Source organism: Diadema antillarum, unplaced genomic scaffold (genome assembly GCF_040938485.1).
Source record: "Diadema antillarum isolate AM-2024a unplaced genomic scaffold, OU_Dant_1.0 seq00000938_RagTag, whole genome shotgun sequence".
NCBI lineage: Eukaryota > Metazoa > Echinodermata > Echinoidea > Diadematoida > Diadematidae > Diadema > Diadema antillarum.
Window position 1 is genome coordinate 146,481 of NW_027271789.1, and position 24,947 is coordinate 171,427.

The 24,947-nt window shown below is 38.5% G+C and overlaps 1 protein-coding gene across 1 annotated transcript in view; it reads right to left on the reverse strand.

The window, feature by feature from the left end:
* LOC139741608 (ras association domain-containing protein 2-like) overlaps positions 1 to 19,246 on the reverse strand; it is a 36,402-nt gene extending 17,156 nt beyond the window's left edge. The window contains exons 1-2 of the mRNA XM_071652188.1: positions 19,173 to 19,246; positions 610 to 750 (exon numbers count right to left, since the gene is read on the reverse strand). The gene's annotated coding sequence lies outside the window, so the exon portion shown is untranslated. The remainder of the gene's footprint in view (positions 1 to 609; positions 751 to 19,172) is intronic.
* Between the last annotated feature and the right edge of the window lie 5,701 nt (positions 19,247 to 24,947).

The window sequence follows — 24,947 nt, forward strand, 5'->3', positions numbered from 1 at the left end:
TTTATTCAAGTAAATGATCAGCTTGTATTATATAATATAACACTTCACTCTAGTATTAATACCAGTATGCAGTATGATAAGGTCATCTTAGAATACTTCATCTTAGTGCACCATAACACAGTGTGGTCTGCTCATGTGAAAACACTCTATACCATTACCAGCCTGGTCTACTTACCTGAAAACACTCCAGCATTGTATACCACCATTACACAGTGTGGTCAACTCATTAAATACACATCACTTTTGACACACCATAATACCCAATGGCCTGAATTCACGAAGGTGGTACAAACGAAACCATGGTTTAAACCATGGACAAAAACCATGGAGCGCCAAGTGTCGCACGTAATATTTCGTTATGAAATTGGTCATTTCGTCGAAAAAATGACCGTTTCGTTAACGAAATTATCATTTCGTGGACGAAATGTTCATTTTGTTACAAAATGTTCTCATTTCGTTACAAAATAATCATTTCATCGACGAATTGACTGATTTCGTAACGAAATATTCCGTGCGACACTTGGCGCTCCATGGTTTTTGTCCATGGTTTAAACCATATGGTTTCATTTGTAACACCTTCATGAATTCGGGCCAATGTGATCAGCTCACCTTAGAGAATGAAAGATCAATTGTCTGTCTCTGTCAGGAATTCACTCAAACACTTCTGACTTTAGACTCTGAGTGTCAGTCCTTGAGGCTGTGTCTTGTAGATCAGTCAGACTTCAGGCTTTCAGGGTGTCATCTTCTCATCTTTAAAGAGGGTAAAAGAAAAAAAAAATCCCAACACACTACGATGCACAGATGCCACACTGATGTTGTTTGCATGTTACCACATCATAATAACAGAAAGTACAGAAGCTGTTATTTTTGTACAGTTTATGCCTGATATACACCTGTGCAGAATTCATGTGTGTAGCTTACCTATATGTAGTTAATAACAACCTATGCCACAAGTGATCTCTCGTCCTGACTCATGTGTATTGCAATGACATAGAAACATGATGAATGCATTATCATTACCACATGTACTTCAACTTGTAAAGTCAATGGGGGGAAACAGGCTGAGGTTGTTTTGTTCCCTAGTAAAGGTACTTGAAAATTGCTAACCATATCACACTTTGTAGATCCACATTTTCTTTTGTTTTCTTTTTAGGGGGTGGAGGTCAAGGGGTGGGTTAACAATAACAAGGCAACAATCCCATATCAAAATCATTCTGAAGAACAATTAGAGACATACTTTTCATCTACAATTAACCTTGGGCAAAAATAATACCCCACTCAGGAAGACGTATTAATCTTTTGCAGGATCAGGGGGTTAGACTTGGCAGCTCTACATGGTACAACTTTCACGAATCGAAACAGATATTTCTTTTACAATCTACACATACTGGTATCAAAACCCATCGACATCTTCTAAAGCTCAGGATAAACACAGATTCAACTTTGGACACATTGCTTTCAAATGGACTGTGCCATTTCTCTTTCCCATAGCCATTATGGCCATTACGTGCAAGAAAACACAACAGTTCTGCACTCCTCCAAGGGTCCATTTGCTTAATTTTCTATTGCTTTAGAGGACTGTCAAGTTTCCCAGAGCCATTTATTTCCAGATTCACTTGGGCTAACGATAGGAAGGAGGCTCTTGCTAGCTTCCTGCATGGGTCTGTATCAGCCACACAGGAAGTCACGTGATCTACTCAGACTGTGCACTGTACACAGCACATCATGAACTATGTGATGCTTGGCCAGGCATGAAGTGTCTACAGGACAACGCTGTACAACCAATGCCTTGTTGACATGCAGCACATCGCTTGTCAATGTGTGATCTCTTCATTCAGTAGAGCAACTTCACCAAGCAGCATTACGCTTTGTGGAAAAAATCATTTCAATACAACTGCATCCTGAAAATTACTGCTCAAGGTTATACATAGCTGTAATATGTCTTTATGTTGTAGTCACATACAATCTGAAATCTATCCAATCAGACTGAGAAACCAATATCACGCATAATTAATTGAAATTACAGAAGTTTAATGCAGGCTGACTAATCAGAGTCTGCAGTCCAAGAAAACCAAACCATCTTGTACATTGTAGTGGTAGACGGTGAGCTCTGTTCAGTGGTTGAAGTCTCTGTTTCTACCGACCCTACACTTCACTCTGAGACAACTTTCACTATTATCTCCACTAATCTCACTGTGTGATGAATAACCTCTTCCATCAGCTAATACCAGCTTTGGTGGTAGTATTGCATCGATGCCCACAATGTACTGGTCCATATTAGGAACAAAAGGATTGAATATATTGCTATTCAAACTTTTTTAAAGAATTACATTTTACAATGTACTCTAAAACACTGCTGAGAAAAGCTAATATGAGGCTCTAAAACAGAAAAACTGACATCCACCTAATATAGTTTAAGGAACATACCTGCTAATCATATTCCCTGGGCTAAAGCTATGCCTAATAAAAAAAAAAAATTAACTCACAATGTGTAAAATCTGTATGTCATACAGTGTATGACACAAAACCACAAAACATCAACAAACTACACTTGATGCATTCAGTCTTGATTACAATATTATGTACACTGCAGGCCTATCATTTACATTATAGGAAGTCACACACTTCTGCTGGAAAATTGGATGCGTACTTACAGGAAGATACCTGTATGGGATGCTTAATATTTACGCAAGGATGTACATGTAGTCTTGACTGTGCATGGTTCTTCATGATTTATCGGTATGTTTAATCAAACAGAGAGACAAGATACCGTAAGAGTGGAAATTTTCGCAGTGTTGAAATGTTCATGCATTTTGTGCGACCAGAAACTAGCGCAAAAATAATCAAGCAAACAAATATTTTTGCTTGCCATATGTTCCCGTACTTACTGTCTTGATTCTGCAGAATTAAAAACACGCAAAATTCTTCTTACTGGGTCGAGCGCAAAAAAATTAGTTGCGCAAAAATATCCACTTTTACAGTAGTGAAGAATTGGTGACAAATTTTATAAAACCCTTTAATGGCGAACTTCAAGTTAAAGGACAAGTTCACCTTCATAAACATAAGGATTGAGAGAATGTAGCAATATCAGTAGACCACATCATTGAAAGTTTGAGGAAAATCGGACAATCCGTTCAAAAGTTATGAATTTTTGAAGTTTTTGTGCAGTAACCGCTGGATGAGAAGACTACTGCAGTCTGTGAATAACTTAGATGTCACATGCGTACAACAATATAAGGAAAATATAAAGAGAATTTCACAAAATGTCATGTTTTGAAAAAAGTACACATTCCCCCGACTCGTTACCGACAAATGTTATGGGTAATATTATTCCCCCTGCCTTTAGGAAGAGGCAAGTCAAGTGCTCTTTTATTGTGCGAAAAAAGTGAAAATATGTTGAATTTTCTTTACATTTTCTTTATACTGTTGTACGCATATGACTCACAAGCTGTAGTAGTCTCCTCATCCAGCGGTTCCAACACAAAAATTTTAAAAATTCATAACTTTTGCATCGATTGTCCAATTTTCCTCAAACTTTCACTGATGTGTTATACCAATATTGCTGCATTCTCTCAATCCTTATGTTTATGAAGGTGAACTTGTCCTTTAAAGACTATAGCATAATATACATACAGTAGGGTTAAAGGAGACCTCCGGATGATTTTCAAATTTTTACACTTTAACAACTGTAAATTAGTTATACTGAGGACAGAGTTTCAGAATTTGTGATAATTGGGATGAAGAATAAGAATATTTTTAACATTTAGAGCAAATTGCAATGAACAAGGATGATGATATGGCAGAGTCACCATAAGAATGCACGAGTTGGGGCTCAAGGAAGCAGAACAAAAGAAGAAGGCATGCATGCATTATACACAGGTGAACGCGCAAGCAAGCGGTATTATAATGGAATTACACTGCTACATTTCTGAAATATGTGAACCTCCTATGTCATCATCCTTGTTCAGTGTAATTTGTTTTAGGTTTTTCAAAGTATTGTTTCTCTGCTCAAGATCCACAATAAATTCCACAAATCTATACATGGAGTAGTCGATTTATGTACTACATGATGTGAAATTATGAAAATCGTCTGGAATGTCCCTTAAACAGACACTGATTTGGTCACATACAGCATCTGTTTCAACAGTAATGACTATCAGAAATTTTACAAAATGCGATGAGAACCATTAATTTTGGCAAAGGTTTTAGATGGTGGCTGCTAATGTAGACAGCTATACTTGTACAATACAGGACACACATCGATATAGCCTCATTATACACTATATCTCTGTCTTGTAATATAAGAGCACTTGAAATCACAACTTGTACACCATACATACACATTTAGAGTCAAGGTGCAATTCCAGAAAGTCTTATTCTGATAAAAGATTTTGAGTAAATACAACTGTACCTCTACCATTCTAAGTAGTAATCTAGTCATCTGATTTCACTCGATTTTGGTCAGAGTTTTTTTGGAACATGGTATGAAATTGCACCTTTAAGAGATTACCAGACTGTTTTTGTTTTGACTGAGCAATTAATACCCAGAAACTACAGAGAAATGTTCAAACAACCTGTTACATATAAGTCTCACATCCTTAGATTATCAGTTGTATGCGATGCCATATTAGATGGTCAAGACTACAGCAGGTCCATAACACCACTTTTCAGACGTCACACTCTAGTGCTCTTGAGATGTGAGAAGTCAATTGCTGATGCCATACATGTATGATATTCAGTATGATTTATGATGCCATAGTAAACATAATTCTTTTTACTCATATAACTATCAGAGAGTACGATGACTGTTTCAATATATAGAAATTGCTGTATGGGGTATGGCACCTGTTAAACACAGAATGGAGATATACACTACCTGTCAATGTCGGATCAGATCAGTGTAACAAGACACGTATACACTGTGCATACAAGTATGTTCTATCCTTGTCTTGTTTGAACAAGATCAATCCAGACTGATAAGCATAGATTTGCGATAATCATTAACTAGAAAATAATTCTTCTTGTGTTCAGCAAATCTCAAACTTCACTATTCCTATGGAACACTACAAATGCATGGCATGTTGGAGAGAATGTTCACTTGTCGAAGTTCTGCTAGCGTGCAGAAAAGTTTTTAATGCTACCTAAACATATGCAGACGAACCCCTTGAAAGAGGAAAGTACATTTGTAATATACTTTAACTGCATTTTGGGAAGCTCTGGACAACTCAAAATATTGGACCCACCACTGCATCAGTTCCATACTGAAAGGTTTATACGACAATGACAGATACCATCACTCACCAGGTGGCCCTGTGCTTGCAGGAAATAAGGTCTTGGTGGCAAATTACCTTGGACAGGTGAATGGCTTCCATTATCGGTATTGAGATGACCCACATATTGGACTCTTTTTCTAATAATGTGCACCAATTTGAAATCGTAACTAAATGAACATTTGAATGGAAAATCTGGTTCACTGGAGGCTGTTTTCTAATACTGTAATAGCATTGAGATTTAATCACCTAATAAATATAGCATGATAATTTCCTCTAGTGCCCATCATGTCAGACAAGGTATTTACTATGCCTTGAGCACATACAGAATTTTGACATCTAACTTTTGTTAAATAGTAATATGCAATCTTTAATCAGGACATTGAATAATGTATGGTTGATATGCCATCAATGTATGCATGTTTAATACTGAACAAGGCAAGTGCCATAATGTGTCTCGCCCATTCGCGTACAATTTCTTGTACGCGAATGGGATATAACAGATAAAAAGAGAGATATGACAGATAAAAAGAAATATAAAAGGGTAAAAATTTATGGCAAAAAAGAAACGTGCCGTAAAAACTTAACATTGGGCCCTTAAAGTTTGTTGACCCTTGCCTGTCACCTTTGACCTTGTGGTGACCATCCACTCCCCAAGGGACATTTACCATCCAAGTTTAGTCACAAATGGAGTTATGGATCAAAAGTTATGACCCATAATAGAAACGCACCATAAAAACTTAACATTGGGCTCTAAAAGTTTGTTGACCCCTGGTTGCAACCTTTGACCTTGTGGTGATCATCCAGTCCCCAAGGGACATCTACCATCCAAGTTTAGTCACAAATGGAGTTATGGATCAAAAGTTACGACCCATAACAGAAACGTGCCATAAAAACTTAACATTGGGCTCTAAAAGTTCGTTGACCCCTGCCTGTGAGCTTTGACCTTGAGGAGACCTTCATATATGGTAAAATGTGAAACTTTGTATGACCCCTCTTCCCTCGAAGTTTGATTGCAATTGAAGCCCAGAGTAAAGAGTTATTGAAGTTTTTGTAGCGTTATGGACGGACGACGGACGGACAGACGCCGCAGGCGATCCCTTAGTCTCCCCACACCTCCGGTGGGCTCGACAAAAACAAAGTTCAGTGAACGCAGGCTAAAGCATTCCAAATATACAATTGTATATATATTTTTCAAAACAAACACTCCGCACTGTCTAACATTAAAAAGCTATGCATAATGAAACGGAAAGAATACAATATTGTGGACAATAGTTCATGTGAATTCAGAATTGTATGTTAATGAATAGCAACATACCGTTTCCAGAGGACAACATGACATGGATTTGCCATAGATTGGTCTAGTGTGGGAACACAACAAAACAGACTCATATATAGATAAAGATAATGTTATCACTACCTGTGTGCAATGATTCACAGTGCCCAACCAATTTCTATTCTCAGACAAATATTCTTGTAACTTTGTCAGAACAATGGAATATCAGGCACAGATATTTTGGGTTTGTGATCTTATGTCGGAATGAGATACTGCTGAATCTGTTGATGCTGAAGGCCCACAATTGTCCTAATGCTGTGAACTATGACCATGGCTGACTTCAAGTTCAATAGCAGGCAGAGGATACAATGCAAAAGGAATTTCATGATGGTTTTCCTTTCTCAACAACAGTCCATTTTGTTGTTTCCGACGATGCCAAGAGTTAGTAAACTATCCAACATATCACACATATCAGATTTCTTGGCTGTTGGCCATGGCTGTTGCCACTCTGTTAACAATAATACAACTTGCAGAGCTATGTACATACATTTCCTGCGTACATCATAAATAGCTATTTAGATGGATATACAAAATTGAAGAAGAAATCACAAAACCCCTAGAAATTTGATTAATGAGATCAAAGAAAGAATAAGTGCAAATTAAACTCTTAAGAGTAAAAGCTCAGCTCAATTTATAATGCAGCGTAATAGACAATGTACATTTTCAAATTTGACTTAATTGATATATATGTTATACACCAACATACATGTACCTAGGTACATATTGTTTAAGAATCATGTATGTTTGCTTTTTAAAAATCACATTTTGTGCTATCACCTAATCAAAGACATATGTGGTTCAGAGAGATTAAAAGTATATTGGAAATGGTATGCTTTGATGAGATCCAGTGACTAATGAATTGTGCTTTTTTAGCATGTATTCTCTAGGAATCACATACTTGTACTAATGAGGTTTAGGATATCCTCCTTCCCTTGGTACGCCTACATCTCACTGATATTCTGTTCATTCATTCACAGAACCAGCAAATCTTTCTACATCATGGTAAACTCCCTAATTCAGGAACAGGAAAAGCGATGAACTTTGCTGACCCTCTGAGGCAAAACTCAATTGACATCATCAGACCTGATCCTGTTCTATCATTCACAGTTGAATGCAGCAGCGTGAAAACTACTGTACTTGTTGTACAAGTCGTACGTTGTTCAAGCAGGAAAGAGTTTCACCAGAGAGGCTAGTTTTTATTCAATTTATATTCCTCAATACATTCAACACATAAAAATGTCAAAGTCTGGATCAAATGCTAGATATTATGTGATCATTGCATTATGTGTAAAGGAATCTCAAATGTACTAGAACATTACATAGTGCTCTTGTTAAATGCTATTTCAGAATTCATATTCTGTTTCTACAAGTAATATGGATATCTCAGTAAGTTTCATGAATTGTGGTAATTCACAAAAATCAAAGAAAACTATGCTGTCTGGGTGTTACACAACTTTCTTTACCACTTGCCCTGTTGGGCAAGCATACATGTATGAATTTTCAGATTGTTGCAGAATACTTGCCTGAACATTAATTTTACTTGCCTGAAAAGAAACATTTGCTACGCTGCCACTGTGCCAAATAAGATTTTCTTCTTGTGAAGATATTTGTCAAATTCAAAGTAATTTTTATAAGCTGAAGAGAAAGTCACCTATTCAACGGTACCTAATGTATGACTAAAACTTTCTAAAGTTTTCATAACAAGAGATGCCTAACAGTTTTCCATTGACAGTGGTGTTATCAACCATGGAAGGATGGACACAAAAACAAAATCATAAACCCGATGTTCATTTTGCTCTCTTGATGAAGCAAGTGCAACCAACCTCCATCCGAACAAGAGCTCTGTAAATCATGTTGGGTACACAAACTTGGCTGCAGGATGCAAACAAGCAAATCTAATCACCATTTGACAGGCTCAATGGTCAAAATATGTGTCACTCTCCTCACAAATAGGAAGCCGCTTGTGAATTCCAGACACACAAAAACAATTAGGCCATTAATTAAAAACATCCTCTCGTAGATCGTCAGCAATACGCTGAGAAAGAGAGCGGCTGATATCATGTCCCTCAGCCACACACATACAAGCACTCTTAACCGAAAGCACTCTTCACTAGTTGATAACTCTCAAGCGATCTCATTCTGACATCAAACTGCATCTTGAGTCACTGAAACCCCCAAACCCATGCCAACAAACATTGGTTGGGTGTTTAGTGTGTGGCCCTGAAAAGGGCCACACACTTACCCTAGAAAGAACCCTAGAAAGAACGGTGCACCGTGAAGCCTTCTACCACCCAACGTTCTACAACCACGGAAGCCTTCAAAGATTTCATCAAACATTGGTTGGGAGTCAAACCTGCCCTAGTGGCCACCTGCCTACAGCACCCACCTGTCGTATGTGGCCACTAAGAAAATCTTCTGAGAGAAGAGCCATGTTAAAGACCATCCTGTGCATCCACCTGTCTAATGGGGCCAGCGACTACCAATTTAGTACCCCCCCCCCCAACAGATTTTGAACTGCATATCATCAGCCACAGACTCATATGGAGCTGCAGCCAAGCTGATAATTCAGCATTTTCTTTTTCTGCTTTGCACCCTTGCTGCTCATCCTTGGTGAAGAGTTCAATGATCTCTATCGCTACATTCACTATGCAGTAATTAGGTGATCCGAGTATCCTCTCGGATCACCTTCTGTATCTGTACTGATTCTTTCTTTCTTTCTTTCTTTCTTTCTTTCTTTCTTTCTTTCTTTCTTTCTTTATTTCTCCTCAAAAGTTGTGCAGAGGTTAGCTCAGAAAGTCCTCTTCCTATCAATTGCAAAATTATACCATATATGTATCATGTCCCAAAGACGACAGATCTAAAATCATAGTGATCAGTCGACCGTGACGTCACTATGACGTCATTATATGAAAACACATTTTCATTCATATCTCATTTAAAGCTTGCTGCTGTATACACGCTATTGTGCTTTAACATGTGATCAATAACAACATTGTTCAATATGTATGAAAAAATGAACACATTACATGTATGCACATACAAAGGATTGTCCAGTTTTCCTCAAATTTTGCTAATGTGTTCTACTAATACTTGCAGGTACTGCTGCATTCACTCGAACCACATGTACGGGCTTGTATATTTCAGTTTAATTTCTGTTCAACATTTATAATTCATATACAGTCAGGTTAAATATGTTTTTTCTATCGATGCCAATAGATTAATCTCATAAATTCAATTACATCCGTAAAACAATCAGAAATTAAAAAACACACAATCAAAAAATTTGAGGAAAGGTAAGCCCCCCTCCCACACACTCATAATTACAGTATTTGCATTCATACACACCTGAAATCAACAGTTTTTGAAAATCAATTTTTGAAATGCAATGTGAAAACTGTTAATTTGTGTGTGTGGACACAACAAAATTGTTAATTGTCTTGATCCATACACAGTGTATCTACACTGTACGGCGATAATTTCATAATTTGCCCTGCGCGGTGTGTGCAAATGGCAGGCTGAGACTTTTTAAAAATTCCATAATGTAAGTCCACACACTGAGATGCCCATGGTCTTGTTCCAGTCACTGCTGATTTTTTTTTTCTTCACTCTTGCCAAAATTTGTCTTGCCCAGCATGTGCGCATGATGGCAAACATAATCAATTTTTGAATCACGATGCAAAAGCCAATAACCCCTGTGTGTGAATTAATTGGTATTTTTTGCAGGAACCATAAATAAAAAATGGTTTCAGCTTTATAGAAACAACGTCAGTGTCTCCATTTCACTTATTGTGAGAAAGAGAAATGGACCACATTTTCTTTGAAAATGAGCCAAGATGGTGTCTTAAGTACATTATAGCTCATTTGTCAAGTTTGTCAATATCGTCATAAACTTCATTTTTCCATGATTTTAATGATAAGTAGCCTTGCTTTTGTCAAAACTTTGAATTTTCGATGAACACACAACCTTCCTGTCCAATCCGTCACGAAATTTTCACAAGTATGAGGTGCCATAGTGATTCATGCTGACATCGTCTTCACGCGTTTCGTCGTAAAAAAAGCTGTCTTTTTGTCATGTTTTGAGCATTACATGTAATCACACTTTATCCGCTATTAACATCCCCTACATGAAGCTTCTGGCAGCAAACCCCGAAACAGTTCTTCTGTTTTCTCCAACGGTTTCACTGAAAACCAAAGTAATCCTGCCGTTGTTATTAATAGCATCATAATCTCTTGCTTTGTCTCATTTACCTTGCCAACCCTGGGCGATACCACCACACAGACGAGTAATCAAGAGCTGAGAGCTTTGAAGACACTGCAACTTTAGCCATGCATCATTTACTAGCAGTAGCATGATTAGAGATCTGAGCAACATTTTTGAATGATGCATAACAAAAAGGATCAAAATGATATTTAGGAACAGCATCATCAACTTTAAACAAGGTAATCACAATAGGAATAAAGCAATTTTCAAAGTCTCGGATGCGATCTTCATGATTGAGTAAAATAAAATACAGAATTGTAGAGGTTTCATTGACATATGAATCGATATAAGAAAGTAATGAAGTTCTAATGTTTCACATGTTATCAAAAAAGAGTAGCATCATTAGCAACCACAAGCAAACTACAATGAGCATGTTTCTACTGAACGATAAAAATTTGAGGCATTGCAAGGTAATGCGAAGTGATATGAGGTAATACAAGGTGATGCTCGGTGATGCGGAGTAACTCTTCAAATTTTCCTCGCAGCAGAAACACACTTTCTGGTTCACGGCAGTTTGCAAGTTCCCTCGCATTACCCTGCATTACCCGGCATCACTGAATATTTTATTGCTCAGTAGAAACAAGTCTCATCTAAGTTGCACAGATGCAGTTTCAGCTCATATCATTGTTTGATGCAGATATTGAGACATATGTGAAACTTTAAATCGTTCGGCTTTCTTATTCTATATGTCTGCTTAAAATCAAAGAAACGCCCCTCATTCTGCTCCTTGGATATTGCTCCACCTATCAAAGTTAACATATTAAAGGGTGTGTACAGTTCTGGTTGAGGCGAGGATTTAGCTTTTAACATTTTGCGAGATATTCAGAAACCACTCTATGAGATGCCAAAGAGCATGCAATTCTAAGAGGTATCAAAAGTTTATTTGAAGAAAAATCGGTTTTGAAATGGCTGAGATATCCAAAAACAAGGTGAAACAAAGAGATCCTAATAAAAGGCATGGCCTGTTGCCTTTTATTATTATCACTTTTTTTGGATATCTCAGCCAGTTGAAAACCAATTTTCATTAAATAAACGTTGACTCCTTCTTAAAATTACATGCTCTTTCATATTTCATAGGAGGTTTCTCATTATCTCACTTAGGAATGTTCAAAACATGAATCCCCACCTCAACCAGTACTGTACAGTCCCTTTAAAGCCAAAACATAGTTCTCATATATCTGCAGAACTGTCTACTATATTGCTCCAAAATGTGCATGTATACATAAGAAATGAGTGAACGCAATTTCAATTGCATTATGACCAAAAAAAAAAAAAAATATTAGTCATAAAGGTTTGCCGGAAGTCCATAATCTCAGAGCTTGCCCGATCATGGCTGCTACGTAATATTTCATAATCGATTATCCATAATCAATGAACTGGGTCGCAGCAATTTAATTCATCCAACTTCCGTGCTAGATTGAATCGATCATGTAATGTTCTGCCTGCCCACAATGCTAAGCAGGGAGGTCTCTTCTGGAATAAAAGCCAAGTACAGGTGTACCATGTTCAAAATTATTCTTCACATTCGATCTCAAAATATTTCAAAGTAACTACTTATCCTCCTTACAAATTGCATCAGCCAGGTAAGTTTTATAGTACTAGTAGACCCCTTCGATATATTGCAAGCAAATTCCAAATGGTGGTTCAAAATGAATTTTGAGCCCTTCTGAAAACTATGTTTTGGCTTTAACAATAAAGCCACTGCACTTTTAGATTCATTATATTACAAACATACAGAGTACTAGAATGATACATCCTGGGCAATAGATACAGAGTGTATCTGATTGGCTATTTCAATACTCATCTGAGTCAATGAGTGCTGACATCAGATTACAAGTTCAAGTGTCTTCAGAGAAATAAATTAAAGATTTGTCTTTTTTCTCCCCCTTTTTTCTTTACATACAACGTATTTGCTAAGTACTCAGAGTCTATAAAAAGAATGAGCATCCAGTACTCTATCACAATCTTAACTAGTACATTTATCACTCTGTTATTACTGTTGATCACTTTCTGTTGTCAGTTTCTGGTACGCAGGTGTTCATTCTGATGCAAGTAACAGCAATGCTTGAATGTGCAACTGTGGTCAACTTCCTCATGGCTAGTCGCTAGTTCCATGCTTGCATGAAACCATATTATGAATACTAAAATATGGATATTCTGGTTGCAAGGATGCCAAGTTCAAAAAAATTTTATAAGTGAGATTTTCATGACTCGGCATCTCGGCATGCGAATGTGCGCGCGAGAGAGGGTGCGGGAGGGGTTTTCCCCCCCCTGTGGCCTCCCACGGTAGGGAGTTTTTTTCAATTTGATCAGGTGCATACTTAAGTGACTATTTTTTACTTATTTTGAAAGACAAAATAGAAATACGAGATTTGCAACTATCACTTTAATCTTTTGAGCTATACTCATTATTATAGGCCCAAGTTGCAGACTTGGCCCGATGCGTGAGAAAAATGGGTGTCATGCGTGAGATCGTGAGATTGCCCCTAAATGCTTGAGTCTCACGCAGAATGCATGAGACTTGGTAGCTCTGTGGTTGCGTTGTACCAACACAACATAGTGCCTGGTGTACACAGACAGCACAGTACAGTGCACTATTAAAGAGAACAGAATATTTCTCATTGAGAAGCAAACACTTGGCAGTCATTCCAGTCAATTACTCTTAAAGTTAAAACATTGATTAAATACAAAGGATATGATTTCCTTTAGGCAGATTAGATGAATATGTCAAATGGCATGCATGAAGAATTTTATTTGCTACACCAACAGACCCAGGGCCTATTGTTATCAAGGCATAATTTTGCAATTTCCATCTTTACAGCTATCACTAAAACCTTCACCCTTGAATTGATGAAGTTTTATCTACATGTACAAAGCATCTTATCTGTGTCACATCATTTTGAATTCATGGTGCAAAGATAATTCCATTAAGTTCCTTGACTTTGATCAAAGTACTAAAGCCATATTCCAGACCACAGTCTACAGATCAAAGACTACACCAGGCATATCCCCCTCTCAGAGACTCCAACCCCAAGCACCTTCTGATCTGGAGATTCTCCCGCCTGAAACCTCTAGTTTAGCAAACGGGAGACTCCAACTTGATGTGCGCAAAGCGCACAGTGCGTGCCACCTACGCATCAAAGATGATAAAAGCACACGGAATCACTGTATTGATCCCGTATGTACATACCAGCACTCTGTGCATGCGTCCGTACGTAGAGGGGGGGGGGGGGCAGTAGGTAGAGCACCTACATACTGTATAAGTGGTTTCTTTCGCGGTGGTTTTATTTTCGCGCTTTTCGCGCTTTGAGGTTGAACCGCGAATTTAACATCACGCGAAAATGTTTTGAACTCGTGGCTTGTTACAATGCTATCATTACCAACCGCGAATTTAAACACACACGAAAAAGTCGGCACCGATGGAAACCGCCAAAAATTTCTGTACGCGAAAGAAACCACTTTTACAGTATGAAGTTCGCTCTTCGATCACAGCGTTGACGCTCGACCAAAAAAGAGGTTCTTATTTCTCTTGACCTACGATCCCCTTGGATATATGAAAATCTAATTCCAGGTTTTAAAAAGGTGTTTGGGCGGGAGAAAGATCATTTCAAGCGGGAGAACGTATTGCAAAAACTGGCTGGGGGGGGGGGGGGTTGGAGTCTCTGCCCTCTTCAAATGGTGAAATAATGTCTTCTGGTTTCAGAGTGAGCTTCTCAACCGTACACGCTACACAGGTAAATGAGACTAAAGCTTGCATTGCAGTTGCTTTGATCCCTTATGTATCTTATGGTCTATAAGTATACATAGTAATGTATGCGACCAGTGTATACTATGTGAGTGATTATTGATGTCACAATATTTTCCAGATTCACCGCTTTCAAATAATGCATGATTTGTGCCACTTTATTTACATAAAGACAGCAACATAATACCCCAACAATCCTGCAACAAAAATACTGAGATGGACACAAGGTAAGTTTCAATGTAAATGTTATGAACATCTGCTTTGAAGCTACATGTAAAGTGCAGTGTCAAGTAGCATTTGAAACAAAATATGCCACTTCAAAGTACTGTACCAGATTGACATGCTCCCGTGAGTTGAAAAAAAATTTTTTTTTTGCTATTACATATTGTATCACAATGTTTGTAATTATATTCTGAATTAAATTCAACTTTTCTGTTCTGTATCAAAGCACTTTCAAAACGCCTGTATGAAGGGTAACAAGGTTTATAACAATAATAATAATATATCAATTCATAAAGCGCAAAACCTATAGACATATATTCTTCTGCGCTGCTTTTCTGAATGTTATCTACTAGTAGTATTATCATCCTTTCATCTACCAGTGCTAGAAATTGGTCTGAATACAGCACAGTGCCTAGTCCACCAATCTAGTTATCTGTTGTCACAATCCCCTCCAGGCTTTGCACGATAATATATTACTGGTAACTTAGACTTCAACTGAGCAACCAAACAAATTCATTGGCTGCTGCTAATCCTTAGCCTGCTTGATCCCATTATAAAGCAGAAGGAGCTCAGAATAGAACAAGGAAGCAACACTTACGAAACAGGGTAAATTGCTAAATCATTAATTATGGTATACTGCATGTGAGCAAAAATTCTGCTGCCACAATTAATTTGAGTGACACAACAGAATTGATAGGTAGTGTGTGCCATCACAGTTGGGCCTAATAGATAATGAAGTAAACCACTGTAGTGCAATGCACACTCAGTCCATGCTTCAGTTACAATGATTTCACTGCATCACAATAGGAGAGTTTCAATGGTCTTTTGTTAAGGAACACAAGTCCCTGGTCAACGGTCTGTAAAGCTTGGCTCAATGCTGGCAGTCTGCCATAAAGAACTCCTGCACTCAAAGGTTGCTTTAATAGCCTAGGTAGTTAGGATCATTTCATTTCATTAATATGATGTATCATATACAATGTAACCTAAAGCCCCATTAGTTCAGATTATATTTTGGATCAAAAATTTGTCTTCCATTGATTGGTTAAAAGAGCTTCACGTGATTATAGGTATTTTGAACTATTTTAGAGTGTTAGTGTGTTCGACACTCCATGAAGTACTATTTGCAAAATGACGTCACTTTTATGACGACATTTTGCAAATAGTATATACTATTTGCAAAATGATGTCACAATCACCCTTCTTTACAATCAAGTGTACGTGGTCCGTCCACGTCCGGTCCCGAATTCTAGTGTTCAGGTTTGCAGCGGCCATACGAGCGCTTCGATACATGCGACGGGCAACTCTGGCGGTGCCACGGCTGCTACGTTTTTCAATTTCCGGTCTCTCGCACTGCTGCGTATTGCAGGCGCTGCGCTGCCGCCGCAGTGCGGCTAAGCCTAACTGCGACCAGCCCCAACACGCAGTGTTGCAGTGTAACTGTGTACACGGAGCGTCCCGGGGTTTATAGGCTAAGCCTATAATGATTTTCACTTCTTATTCAAATTTTTGATCCAAAATATAAAACAAATATACTTTGCCTAGTTTCGAGTTTCTTGTTAAAACTATGGGCCTCGGTGACTCCAAACTAGTACTATTCACTTCGGGGCTGCGCCCCTCAGTGAATAGTACTAGTTTGGAGTCACCTCTGCCCATAGTTTTAACAAGAAACTCTCAAGGCCAAGTATATTTGTATACTATGACAGATCATGAATTTCAGAGACTTCAGGGAACGCTCTGATTCCATAACCACAATGAATTTTAGTTTCTGGATAACGGTACAGGCATTTGTGATATCCTATCAAAAGGTCGAGTAAAAGTACATACATATAGTATTCATTTTGAACTATTCAGTAAAACAGGTTCAACAGTAAATCATAACACTGTAGAATGCCAACATAATTCACAGACAAATTGAAACTTGATCAGCACAGTAATCATGAGTTTTCCATGCAAGAATGAAAATAAAACAAAACATATATAACAAATAAATATCAGTGATATCATGAAATGCCAAACAGTGCAAAATGAAAGTTTGGAAATTATGCAAACCACATGAATTGAATGTTTTAAATACAGAAGAGAAAGAGAAAACTGGACAGTTCATTTCACATTTGTGTTTTAACCCGTTGAGGACGAGTCCCGAGTATCCGAGTATACTCGGGCAGGTGTCTATGGGAAATGTGTGATGTAGCAAAATCAGTCCGTCCTCAACGGGTTAACACTGACATGAATCGCTGTCTCGCATAGTGCATACCCATGACCAAAACCAAGATAGGAATTTGCAATACCATCGCAGCCTGTCATTAAGTGTCATCAAACCATCAACGTGAACGTACAGGTCCACCAATATTCTCCTTCTCAGTACCGGTAATGGTCTTTCCAGAAACGATTCTGGATGGTTGGAATAGTTGTACTGAAAGCATCTCATACCCCGAGTATGCTTCAAGAAACTCTTTCCTTGGTTGACATACAATCATACCCTGTGTAGACTGATAATGACTGTCTATTATAAGAAATATGTCATCTAATCATATTAAAAGGAGATGGATTTGTTCTGTCTGTTAAGTGTGCTCTCCATCAAATACGAATAAAAGTGAAACCAAGCATGTGAGACTCTTCTACCACTGCCATCAAAAAGGTGCACTGATATACTTTTTAAACTTATGTAGCACCTTGCATAATAGTTGACCGAAAGATCGGTCTGTATCTGTCCGTCGGGGAATGTTCTGCGAAGACTGCGTCTGGCTTCACGGATCCCCTCCGTATACGGAGGACAGCGTTAATGGCAAAATATAGAAGAGTCCTCCGGACAGACGGATCTTTCTGTCTAGCATAATAGCTACTATGGCTCTAGCTGTTCTTTTTTATGAGCTTGAATCATTCTGCAATTCATGCAAACACTGTCCTACACACCCATTTCAGCAATCTGACATTAAGTGGATTCTAGTAAATCTACATGCATGGTTTGGCAGGTTTGTTTTAATCAAGCTCAATGGAATGGACAAGAGGTTATTGGATTATATATTGTATGTGAATGTAACATTTACATCACAGCTAGGATGTTAGCTAGCTCGACCAGACGCTGTGCTAAGCAAGGCACACTTGTGTACACTGACAGGGCTGTATATGGTTAGGATGTTAGCAGCAACTTGTCTATCAGCTAGAGGACCTACAATTTCTCTGTTTAGATTTCAAAGAAAAAGATATAAGAATATTTAGATGCTACTAAATATCAAACTTCCAACTTAATACACTAATCACTGATCTAGTTTTGTCACACACATAAAACCAAACTAACTAGAAAAGCACTCTGAGAGCACAGACCTCCGCCTAGCGGCTACTTTCCACCGATGATCTTGCTCTTCCATAGAGATTAGTGATTTCCAGCCATACATATATTTATGCATACTGAAAAATCCCCAATTTCCCAATATATACTGTAGAAGCCTTTGTTACATTATAAACCCTGGCCTCAGCTGCGTGGCGCACATGGCCCTGGAAGAAACTAGAGCACGCACTTTAGTGCGCATATGAAAACTTTTAAAAAATGTACAGTTTGAACTCCCAAGTTCATTGACCCTACCTGCCAAAATATCGAAAATCCTTCATAAAATCCATAAAAAATTTCCGGATCACTACCAAAATTCAATCATCTGTTCCTTGTGTCATTCTCAAACTTTCCTGCAAGTTTCATCCAAATCCATGCACAACTTTTTGAGCTATTTTGCACACAAGACAAACAAACAAAAAAAAAAACAAACAAAAATGGTAATGAAAACATTACCTCCTCCCTTGGCGGAGGTAAAAATCAGAAAACACCATAACTTCCTTTAGACAATTTCAACAACAATCGGTTTGGTTTACAGGAGGCCGATCATGGAGCTACACCGCAGTGTCGTCATGGTTGGTTATAGCTCCATGCGGACCATCCATGGTCTGATCACATAACGACATGAGGCTAGCAGGAGAAACAAATTTTCTATTTGAAAAAAAGAAAAAAAAAGTTTCTTCGCTTATGGTCACACATAACAGTTTGTTGACCAGTAGAGCTATATCGCTGAGACACAGGCACAGGAATACGTGAGTACAGTTGAATGCATTCTCAGCAGCAGCACACTCACTGAGGGTTTATCGGCTGTGTGACACCCGAAGAATCTCGGCGGTTCACCACCACCGGTCGGTCGCAGTCCCATTTCTACAGTGGCACGCAGTGCAAACTTCGATTGTCTGCACTTCTCTGCTTGTGGTGTGTGATAGTTTAAACTCAAAATGTTAACCTGAGCGTAGTATTCCTTGAAAACAATATCGGATCACCGAAAAGTGTGATAATAAACTTACCGACGAAAGTTGGTGTGCTGATTGAAACAGGTAGTATTAACTGTTACCTGCAACGGACGTGAGCAGCGATAGCGTGACAGTACCGAGTGCCAGAATTAGGCACCAATACTTCCGGGTATGCAGCTTCCACCACCACTGTACTCGTGTATACTAGTACTGGCTCGTCTTCACGTGCTACAGATCCCAACGGTTACGGTTCATCCAGGGAGGTGGGAAGTGGGATCACCCCCTCCCCCTAAAAAAAAACATGAAATAAAAAAAAATAAAATAAAATAAGATAGTATAATAATAAACAACGGCAACAACACACACGCACACACAAATGCAAACAAAAACAAACAAAGAACTAGACTTAGAAATTTGTCATACTATTACTGACAAACATATTTATCAGACAAAGAACAGATATATATTCGAACTTGGCATTTTACGAACGATATAATTAAGCTTTACACAATGAATATTGCACAAAATCTCAGTAAAATTGAAGTCTGATTTTCAAATTTAACCCAATCAATAAAAATGGCCACATCACAATACGTATTCCAAAGTGCCAGCTATAACATATCGAAATCTGGGAGAAATCCAAACTGAGTGAGCTATTGCTCAATGAATATAGTCATATCAATTTTTGTTTCGGAAAAAAAAAAGATTACTGCCATAATGATAACACGTAAAATGGTCAAATTTTGCAATCGATATTCTCGCCATCACGACGTCATCAAATTGAATTTTGACAGAAAATTTGATAATCTACAATAAGCTAAAATTTTGGTACAAATTGGCCAAGTATTTAAAGGGATTGTACAGTTTCGGTTGAGACCTAACTTCAGATTTCTAAAATTTTTTGGTGAGATAATGAAAAACCTCTTATGAAATATGAAAGGGCATGTAATTTTATGGGGAATTCAATGTTTATTTGATGAAATTGAAATAGCTGAGATATCCAAAAAGAGCGATTCTAATAAAGTGTGGGACCCACACTTCCACGCGATCGCTTTGTTTTACCTTGTTTTTGGATGTTTCCGTCATTCCAAACCCGATTTCCATCAAGCAAACTTTGAATTCCTCTTAAAATGGTATGCTCTGTACTATTTCATAAGTGTTTTCTTGGTATCTCGCAAAAATTTAAAAGCCCAATTCTCACCTCCACCAAAACTGTACTATCCCTTTAAGTGACAATATACGGTACTCTGAATTTGATATCTGATGACGTATTTATGAACTTTTTGTGTTTATTTCACGCAGAAATTTGATACTTTTATTTCCTTTTGCAAGACTTATAAACCCATTAGCTGACACTGCTGATCTCTCATCAGCTGTCAGAATATGTTTAAAAAAAGAGAAAAATGGGGGTAATCGTCCATCCCAACAAGTTACAAAGGATCTAAAATAAGCATTTTTCGCACGTTAGCACTGTATCATCAGAATGGTGGAAGGGGGACGGACGTGGCAGGGCAGACAAACAATATACAACAAAACCACCACCACCACCACCAACAACAACAACAACAACAACAACAACAACAACAACAACTACAACAACAACACTAACAACAACAACCAAACACTACGTAAGAAAAAAAATCCCCATCTTAGCCACAGGGAAAGACCAATGAAGGCGTATAACAGTATAACACTTCAAGTCCCAATGAGAGTTTGGCGACATACAGGCCAACCAGGCGGGCTGCGCTTTGTAGAAATGCGCTTCTGACCCAAAGGTAATTATCAATATACATGTACAAATATAATAGTAGGGCAGATAAGTAACAAAAAATGGTCGAAATGCTCACGTCCGGCGGAAAGTATGAAATTTTGCATATAGGGGTATTTTGGGGCGCTGATTTCAAATATTGCCGGATCCAAGAGATCTGACCACGGGGTCGGCCGCCATTTTGAATTCCAATATGGCCGCCATCACAAAACAAATTCAAAGATTCCTATCTTCAGTTCTGAATGACCTGTGGCACCAAAATTTGGTACACATGAGCGTTTTGACACATTGAATTTGATGACAGATTGATTCGGAGTGTCTGACAAACATCGAATGGCCGCCATTTTGAATTCCAATATGGCCGCCCTCGACGAAATATTCAAAATCCCTATCTCGATTTCTAAGTGGTGAGTGACTCTGAAATTAGGTGTAAACAAGTATTTTAACATACTGAGTTAAAATATTAACTGATGTGATGTGTCTGACAAACGCAATGCCTGCTATTTTGAATTCCAATGTGGCTACGAAGACAAATATCACGACTAACATTCACGGGCATGTCAAAAAGTGCAGCAAAAAGGAAGCATAATGCACCTTTCACTGACGTCACAATGTAAATACATCAGCGCGCACTCTATCAGTTACAAACGCGCGCTCAATCAGGTAGCCTAATTTACAAACCCGAGATACAGATTTTCAACACTCCAACATGGCAAGTATGTATTAAATTCAAATTGGCTGCCGTGCAGCTTGTCAGACACATCAAATAAGTCTGTTATTGAAGTCATCATATCTTCATGCTTTTATATATCAAATTCCAATGGCTAATGTCATCCAGAACTGAAGATAGGGATCTTTGACGGCGGCCATATTGGAATTCAAAATGGCGGCCGACCCTGTGATCAGATCTCTTGGATCCGGCAATTTTTGAAATCAGCGCCTCAAAATACCTCTATATGCAAGATTTCATACTTTCCGCCGGATGTGAGCATCTTTTTCACATATGTGCCCCACTATAATTTGCCTTTAGAGTTTGTGGTTAAAACTATGAGTAGAGGTGACTCCAAAATAGTATTAAGACATATTTACAGAGGGGCGCAGCCCCGAAGTGCATTGTACTTTAGGAGGCACCAAGGCCCATTAGAAAATCCAAATTGGGCAGAGTATATTGTTTTATATTTGTGATCAAAATATAGGCCTAAGACATCAAACCAAAGAATGGGAAAATACTCAGTATGAGGCGAGACTTGTGTCGTAGAGGGATCCTACAGTGACCGTATGACGCAAGGCGCGAGGTGTTACAATAATTGTTTATTATCAGTATTTTGTGCCCTTTCACAAAGTGACCGACGAAGCAGCACGCGATGTCAGAAATGCCTTGTGATGTCACAATTGCTTAGATAGAAATGGCTACGCTTGACTTTACGAAGCATTGCGCGACGAGTTTCAGAATTGCTTTGTGATGTCACAGTTGCTCAATGTCAGAAATGGTTACATCGCAGAGTGATTGTACAGAACCGCGCCATGTCAAAATTGCTTTGTGATGTCACAATTGCTTTGTGACAGCATTTCGCATATTTTACAATGGAGTGTCAAACAGGCAAACATTCTGAGATAGTTGAAAATACATGTAATCACGTGAAACTATCAAACAATCACTAAACCTTACTGCCTTCAAAATCTGAACTAAAAACCTTTCTGTTTTATTTGGTTTTTGTTCCAGACCATACAGCAGCGCAGCGACAGAATGAAGTTTTATATAATTTACAAATCTTTCGATAATCAGCTATCCCATCAGTGAGAGACACGCTTCGTTTAGAGTTGCAATATTCACTCTCTATCTTCTTCATTTACACCTGTTTTGTTTTTCTTTTGACATTGTGTTTGGCTTCAGTCTTCTTGAGCATCCGTCGGTATATAGAATCATTTCACTTTAACGATCGTGCCATTCAGACATACCTCTTAATGCTCATTTTTTTAGATCAGTTTGCAACGCTTTTCCGACAATGTCAACTTCTTAATTTTCTTTCGGGCTGTGCTGTGCTGTGCTGTCTCAATTCCATCAGTGACACGATGTCCATCAGTATTGTTACTATGATCTGGCAATGATAATAACTGCAGAGAAAATTAAGATTCTGATGTTTTTACGCCAATGCTAACTCCTCAGGAGTACTTCCTGCTTTGTTTTGACTGCGTTCACACTCTTCCCACCTCCCTGGTCCATCTGAAAGCCCTTCGCTGAACTGGATGGAGAAATCAGGGCTCTGGCCCAACACAGTGCCGCATGCGTCTGCACTGGTCCAACAATATGAATAGCGCCATCTTCAGATTGTGTAACGCTAATTCAGTTTGTCCACACGACAACTTCTCCTCCTCTCTCCTAGTCTAGCTTCTGGACTCTTTTTACTCGTAGCGGTGATTCATACGCGACAAACCGTATGAGGGCGTGACACCCGAGGATTGCGATACGCCGAGAACCGCGATACCCGAGTTGGGCGCGCAGTTTCTCGATTATCGCAATCAGAAAATTTGCGCCCTCTCTTGGTTTATCACACCATGGAAAAGGGGACGGAGCCCAGACTACCTCTCCCCCTCTTTCCCCACACCTCCTTCTCACCCCACCCTCTCTCTCTCTCTATTACCCTGCCTCGTCTGTCTGTTTCTGTCTCTGTATCTCTCTCCCTCTATCTCTCCCACCCTCTTTAATCATTAATTTTCTTCTTCATCTCGTATAATACATTGCCATAATGTCTCTTGTACATCTTTTCGTGGCCATATCCAACGTTGGGGGAAAGACACTGCACGAATCCCCCCCTCCCCCCCCCCCCCCCCGGCCGGGCGTTTTTTTGTTTGTTTTGTTTGTTTGTTTGTTTGGTCTTTTTTTTTATAGACGGCACAGATTGGGGCAAGGCGCGTATTAAACCTAAACACGTTGGGTTAGGATTAGGGTTTAGGATTAGGGTTAGGGTTAGGGTTAGGGTTAGGGTCCCCAATCTGAAACAAAAAACATGCGGCCAGGAGAGGGGACAGGAGACTTGGCATCTTCAGAACTAGGTGTATATGTAGAGAGAAAGTTACGGAGAGTGCATAAATGAGCTAGGTGAATAATCCCTTTCGATATAATTTTTTTTAATTAATTGTAGTATGTGTTTTTGTGCCTTTGGTTTGTTTTGTCTTGTCTTGGGTAATAGTTAGTGTTTCCATTAAGGCTATTTTTTTCATTTTTTTTCTTTCTATCCCTCGTAACTGTGTATATAATTCTAGAGTGTATTGGTGTGAGCGTGTGTTAGAGAGTATACAGTCCAAAAAAGGATCAGACGCCTGGTAATTTTACTATCATTGAATGGTATCAAAATGTTGGTTTTGTGATGTCAAAAATGTATTATGTCATATGATTTATGAAAAAGGACGTTTTTGTTTTGATCAATAAAATCCAGAAATACAAAAAAAAAGACACTGCAAGGTCACATTATTAATCCTTTCGTGTTTTTTTTTTCGTTTTTTTTATAAAACACACATGGACGCGTATACACGCAAATGTAACACACACACACACGCACGCACACACGCACGCAAGCACACACAAACACACACACAAACACACACACACACACAAATCAAACAAATGCCGTGTCAAAGGTAACAAAAACTGGGAGGCTACAATATGTGTCCAAAACGACTTTCTGCTCAGCCGCACCATACCAGGGGAACATTCAGGGGGTGGGGTGGGGATGAGGTGACTGCGATTGACTTTGGGACCCCATAGCTGTGTATCTTTTTTTTTTTTTTAATTTGAATATTACGCAGAATTAAGAGTACGAGAACAGCAGCGTAGAACTATGGTACATTAAAAAAAGAATATGAAACTTGTTTAACCCACATGTGCTTTCAGCTTCGATCGGCATAGAAAACACTGTCCAAAGTCCTAAATCTGCATGGTGGCCTGTTCAGTAAGACCCATGACATTGAGTAGAAAATAAGTTCTTTCATAACTGACATCGAGCAAAAAAGAAATAAGTTCTTTCATAATTGTCACTGAGTAAAAAATAAGTTCTTTCATA